Here is a 5,774-nt window from a genome sequence, read left to right as displayed (position 1 = left end):
AGAAGGCTGGTGGTTCAAACCCACCAGCCACTCCTCAGAAGGAAGATGGGGCAATCTACTTCCGTAGTGATACTGCCTTAGAAACCCAAGGAGGGGTTGCTGTGTGTCAGTCCGACTCGATGGCACATAACAACAACAAAATTTGCCCCTAGTTTTTCCTTGAGGACCCATATAGTTTCAAGCTTCATATTGAAGAATTTGATCCATCTGAAGTTATTTTTTGTGTATGTTGTGAGATACAGATCTTGCTTCATTTTTCTGAAACTGGATGTCCAGTTTTGCCAGCACCATTTATTAAACAAACATTCTCGTCCCCATTTAATGGATTTTGGCACTTTGTCAAAGATCAGCTGACCATAGGTTGATGGGTCTGTTTCTGGGTTCTCAATTCTATTCCATTGGTCTATGTGGTGGTTAAGTCTGTGTGTCAACTTGGCTGGCCCTGGTTGACTGGATGTGGTAGTTATTCCCCATGATGAGATTGGCAATTACCTCCATGGGAGGATCTACCACAAGCAGTTGAGTAACTGCTTTGGGTATATGGTTTGCTTCCCATATATAAGAAGCAGCTTTGGGAATGGTCTCTGGCTTATGACACCCTTAAGCCCTGCATGTAGCTGAGTCATAGTTCAGTAGCCTGTTGTGCTCTGCTGACCATGGGATTTACAATGGACTTGAATTAATGGCCTGCCTTGTGGTTTGGTAACATTGGGACTGTGCAATTTTATTCATTGCCCTTGGGCTTATTAGCCTCAGTGGCCAGTAGTTGCCTGAGTGAAGAAATGCCTCTAGCTTCAGTGGCCTGGGAGCAAGAGGCAGTGATGAAGCCCAAGGTCAAAGGGTTCACCTAACCCCTAGAGCCTGGCACTTTGAAATTGAACTTCTAACCTATCAAACTGCAAGAGAATAAACTCCTGTTTGTTAAGGCCATCCCATTTGTGGTATATTCTTGTCAGAATGGCACTAGGTAACCAGAACAGTCTATGTGTCTGTCATTGTACCAATACTAGGCAGTTTTGAGTACTGTGGCTGTATAGTAAGTTTTGAGATCTGGCAGTGAGAGACCTCCTACTTTGTTCTTCTTCTTCTTCAATAGTGCTTTGCTTATCCGAGGTCTCTTTCCTTTCCATATATAGTTGTTGTTGTGTTGTTATGTGCTGTCGAGTCACACTCAACTCATAGCGACCCCTCCTTTGGTTTCTGAGGCAGTATCACTAAGGAAGTAGATTGTCCCATCTTCCATATAAAGTTAGTTATTGTTTTTTCCATATCCTTAAAAAATGTTAATGTGATCTGGATTGGGATTGCATTGAAGATACAGATTGCTTCGGGTAGAATTGACCTTTTCACAATGTTCAATCATCCTATTCATGAGCATGGGACAGTCTTCCATTTACATAGATCTCTTATGGTTTCTTGAACTAGTTTTTATAGTTTTCTTTGTATAGCCATTTATATTCCTGGTAAGATTTATTCCCAAGGGTTTCTTTCTTTTTTTTTTTTTTTCTGGTAGCTATTGTAAATGGTATTGATTTCCTTATTTCTTTTTCATCACTCTCTTTGCTGGTGTACAGGAATCCAACTGATTTTTGGATGTTGAACTTGTATCCTGCCACGATGTTAAATCTCTCAATTAGTTCCAGTAGATTTTTGACTGATTCTTTTGGGTTTTCTAGGTGTAGGATCATATCATCAGCAAATAGGGATAGTTTGAATTCTTCCTTACCAATTTGGATGCCTTTAATTTCCCTTTCTTGCCTTATTTCCCTGGCTAGAACTTCCAATACGATGTTCAATAAAAATGTGATTAGAGGGCATCGTTGTCTGGTTCCTGTTCTCAAGGGGAATGGTTTCAGTCTCTCTCCATTTAGAATAATTTTGGCTATTGATTTTGCATAGATGTCCTTTATTATGTTGAGGAATGTCCCATCTATTCCTATTTTGATGAGAGTTTTGATCAGGAATTGGTGTTAGATTTTATCAAATACCTTTTCTGCATCAATTGATATGATCACGTGGTTCTTCTCCTTTGTTTTATTTATGTGGTGGATGACATTGATTGTTTTTCTAATGTTGAACCATCTTTATATACCTGATTTGAACCTCACTTGGTCATAATGAATTATTTTCTTGATATGTTGTTGGAGTCTATTGGCTAGGATTTTGTTGAAATTTTTTGCATTTATATTCATGAGGTATATTGGTCTGTAGTTTTCCTTTAGAGTGATGTCTTTGCCTGCTTTTGGTATCAAAGTTATGCTTGCTTCATAAAATGACTTAGTGATTATTCCATCCTTTTCTATGTTTTGGAGTAGTTTGAGTAGGATTAGAGTCAGTTCTTCTCTGAATGTTTGGTAGAATTCTCTGGTGAAACCATCTTGGCCAGGACTTTTTTTGTTGTTGGTAATTTTTTTTTTTTTATGACTTGTTCTTCTTTGGGGATGGACCTGTTCAATTTTTCCACATCTGTCTGTGTTAGTTTAGGTATTTGGTGTGTTTCTAGAATTCTGTCCATTTCTTCCAGATTTTAAAATTTGTTGGAGTACAGTTCTTCACACTATCTTGATATTATCCATTTTATTTCAGTTGGTTCTGTTTGATGTCACCTATTTATTTCATTTCTTATTCATGTTATTGTATTCTCTACCTCTTTGGCTTTGTTAAATTTGCCAGTGGTTTGTCAATTTTATCGATCTTTTAAGAAAAAAACAATTTCTGGTCTTGTTGATTTTTCCTATTGTCTTATTTTCTGTTTCATTGATTTCTGCTCAAATCTTTATTACTTCCTTTCTTCTGGTGACTGTAGGCTTTTCTTGCCGTTCTTTTTCTAATTGTTGGAGATGTGGGAATAAAGTGTCGATTTTGGCTCTTTCTTATTTTTTGATGTGTGCATTTATTGCTTTAAATTCGCCTCTGGTCACTGCTTTCTCTGTGTCTCAAAGGTTTTGGTATGTTGTGTTTTCATTTTCATTTGATTCAAGGAATTTTTGAATTTCATTTTTTATTACTACTCTTACTGAGTCTTCCTTAAGGGAGATGTTGCCCAGTTTGCATGTGTTTATTCTTTTTCCATTGATCTTCTTATTGTTGATTTCTAATTTGATAACATTATAATCTGTTTTGCAGTATTGCAATATTTTTAAATTTGTCAAAGCTTGTTTTATGGCCTAACATATCATCTATCATGGAAAATGTTCCATGTGCACTGGAAAAGAATGTATATTGTGCTGTTGTTGGGTGAAGTACTCTGTAGATGTCTATAATGTCAAGTTGGTGGATTGTATTATTTAGCTCCTCTGCATCTTTTCTGAGTTTCTTTCCAGTTGTTCTATCTTTCATTGAAAGAGGTGTATTAAAATCTCCTATTATGATTGTGGAATCATCTATTTGCTTTTGCAACTTTTTTAAAGTCTGATTTGTGTATTTTGGGGTTCTTTCATTGGGTCTATAGATATGTATTATGGTTTAACTTCTTGTTCAATTGATCCTTTAATCATTATATAATGTCCCTCTTTGTCTCATTTGGTGGTTTTCTCTTCAAGTCAATTTGTTCAGAAATTATTATTATGACCCCTGTCCTTTGACGGTTGCTATCTTGTTGACATATCTTTTCTCAACTTTGATTTTTAGTCTATTTTTTTCTTTGTCTCTAAGGTATGTCTCTTATAGATAGCATATTGATTTTTTAATCAAATCTGCAACTCTCCATCTCTTAAGTGGTGCATTTAATCCATTAACATTCAGTGTAATTATTGACATGTGTGAATTGGTTATTGTCATTTTGTTATGTGTTTTTTCATGGTATCCCTGGTTTATTTGTTCCATTTTATTTTCTGTGCTGAGCTCATTATGCTTATGAATTGTGTAATCATTTCTTTTGTTGCTGTTTTAGTATTTGCTGAATATTTGTGCTTGTCCTCTTCTTTATTGTAATATGAAGTTTTATCATTTTTCTTTGAGATTACCCTGTGATTTATAATTTTCTCCCTGAGTTTAGAATCGTTCATTCTATCTTGCAACTCTCTTGACTTCTTCACCATTTAGAAGTTCTGTAACTTCACAGTATTTTCCCTCTTTTTGGTTTGTGGTTGTCCTCTCTTGCCAATTGATGTCTCTGGTTCCTTGTTTACAACCTTGTAAGTTTATTTTATTTGGATATGTCCATAGCTGTGCTTTCTGGATTATGCCATCTTGTATATTAATGGTTGGTTGTTGTTTTGCTATTTTTGGTTCTTTGTTCAAAGGACTCCCTTTAGTATCTTTTGTAACATTGGTCTGGTTTTAAAAAATTCCCTTAATTTCTACTTATCTGAAAATCTCCTATTTTCACCATCATATTTTAGGGACAATTTTTCTGGGAATATAATTATTGGTTGCAAATTTTTATCTTTCACGGTTTTATATATACCATCTAATTGTCTTCTTGTTTGCATGTTTTCTGCTGATAAATCAGAGCTTATTCTTACTCATTGTCCTTTGTAGGTAACTTATCTTTCCTGTGCTGCTTTCAGGATTCTGTCTTTGTTTTTGATTTTGATGAGTTTGATGATGATTTTTCTTGGTGAATTTCTTTTGAGGTCTATCCTCTTTGGGGTTTGTTGGACTTCTTGAATGGATATATTCTCAACTTTCATCATATCAGGGAAGTTCTCTTCCAAAAAATCTTGTACTATTTTCTCAGTGGTCTTATTTTTCTCTTCCTGTTCTGGAATTCCAATGACACGCAGGTTATTCCTTTTCATGATATCCCACATGAACCTTAGACTCTCTTCATTTTGTTTTGATCTGTTTTTTTCTGATTGATGCTTTTCCAAAGAAGTATTCAGGTCTTTGTCTTCAGTCTCATTAAATCTGCCTTCCATTGCATCAATTCTACTCCTTTGCCCTTTAAATGTGTTATCTATTTTTGACAATTTATTGTTAATATTCTGGATTTCTATCTGTAGATTTAGAATCATTTCTAATTTTTCATTTATTTTGTTGTTTTGTTCTTGTATTTTCTTCAAAAATTCTTCTAAGATTTTGTCTATCTTTCCTTGATCTGTCTCTCAATTCTTTGAAGATAGCTAAATATAATTCTTTTGAATTCCTTATCAGGGAGTTCCAATGCTGCTTCTTCGTCAGGGATGTGTTCTGGGTCTGTATCCTGTTCTCTTGTTTCTATCACTTTATCTTGCTTCTTTGTGTGAACTGTGATGGTCTTTTTTCTCCAAGACATTGTGACATTGTTGTATTTAGATCTCTGTTAAGTGTTTCTGAAGAGCAGCCAAAGGTGAGTCAGACTCTTCTTGGTGGTTGTTTATTGTTGGATCATTGGTGGAGAAGGAAATGATGGCTCTCACTCAGTAAGTGAAGCTTCAGGATGTGTGTTGTTGTTGTTATGTGCCCTTGGGTCAGACCCAACTCATAGTGACCCCTCCTTGGGTTTCCGAGGCAGGAACACTTCATCTTCCTTCCAAGGAGTAGCTGGTGGGTTTAGTTTTGTCATGTGGGGACTGTTGCTGTCTTGAACTCAGTCAGACAAAAATAACAATTGAATAACCATCCAAACAGTAAAAGCAAGTGGACAAAAAGCACACTGTGTCATCTCACAGGAAAAAAAAAAATTTTTTTGGGGAAAAATACCACAATATCTGGGGAGAGGGCAATAAGAGACAAAAGCTAGAAAAGGAGAATAATGAAGTATAAAATGGGAAAATCACAAAGAGATAACAAGGAACAGGTTAACCATGAGAAAGAAAAAAAAAAATTCTAACCAGAAACTGGGAAAAGAG

Source organism: Orycteropus afer, unplaced genomic scaffold, assembly GCF_000298275.1.
Source record: "Orycteropus afer afer isolate SDZICR_OR568_19922 unplaced genomic scaffold, OryAfe1.0 scaffold00004, whole genome shotgun sequence".
In the NCBI taxonomy this organism is placed as follows: Eukaryota; Metazoa; Chordata; class Mammalia; order Tubulidentata; family Orycteropodidae; genus Orycteropus; species Orycteropus afer.
Note: the sequence above shows the minus strand (reverse complement) of the source record.